We start from the raw sequence: 633 nt of genomic DNA on the forward strand, positions 1-633 counted from the left end.
TTACCAAACCAACATCCAAATTTGATGGAAGAAGCATCTCCATTCCTGCCATTGGAGCCAATAATTTTGAGCTTAAGCCTCATCTAGTTGCTTTAATGCAACAGAACTGTAAGTTTTATGGACTTCCATCTGAAGATCCTTACCAGTTTTTAACTGAGTTCTTGCAGATTTGTGAGACTGTTAAGATGAATGGAGTTGATCCTGAAGTCTACAGACTCATGCTTTTCCCTTTTGCTGTAAGAGACAGAGCTAGAATATGGTTGGATTCACAACCTAAGGATAGCCTGGACTCCTAGGATAAGCTGGTCACTGCCTTCTTGGATAAATTCTTTCCTCCTCAAAAGCTGAGCAAGCTCAGAGTGGATGTTCAGAACCTTCAAACAAAAAGATGGTGAATCCCTCTATGAAGCTTGGGAAAGATACAAGCAGTTGACCAAAAGGTGTCCATCTGACATGTTTTCAGAATGGACCATATTAGATATATTCTATTATGGTCTATCTGAGTTTTCGAAAATGTCATTAGACCATTCTGCAGGTGGATCCATTCACCTAAAGAAAACACCTGCAGAAGCTCAAGAACTCATTGACATGGTTGCAAATAACCAATTCATGTACACTTCTGAGAGGAATTCT

General features: G+C 39.7%; 1 non-coding gene across 1 annotated transcript; it reads right to left on the reverse strand.

Annotated features, from left to right (window-relative positions):
• Positions 1 to 350: 350 nt before the first annotated feature.
• LOC127743449 (small nucleolar RNA R71) lies at positions 351 to 455 on the reverse strand. Its single transcript, XR_008004841.1, has one exon. It is a non-coding gene; the product is annotated as a small nucleolar RNA R71 (small nucleolar RNA).
• Between the last annotated feature and the right edge of the window lie 178 nt (positions 456 to 633).

The sequence above is a fragment of the Arachis duranensis genome, chromosome 10 (genome assembly GCF_000817695.3).
Source record: "Arachis duranensis cultivar V14167 chromosome 10, aradu.V14167.gnm2.J7QH, whole genome shotgun sequence".
NCBI lineage: Eukaryota > Viridiplantae > Streptophyta > Magnoliopsida > Fabales > Fabaceae > Arachis > Arachis duranensis.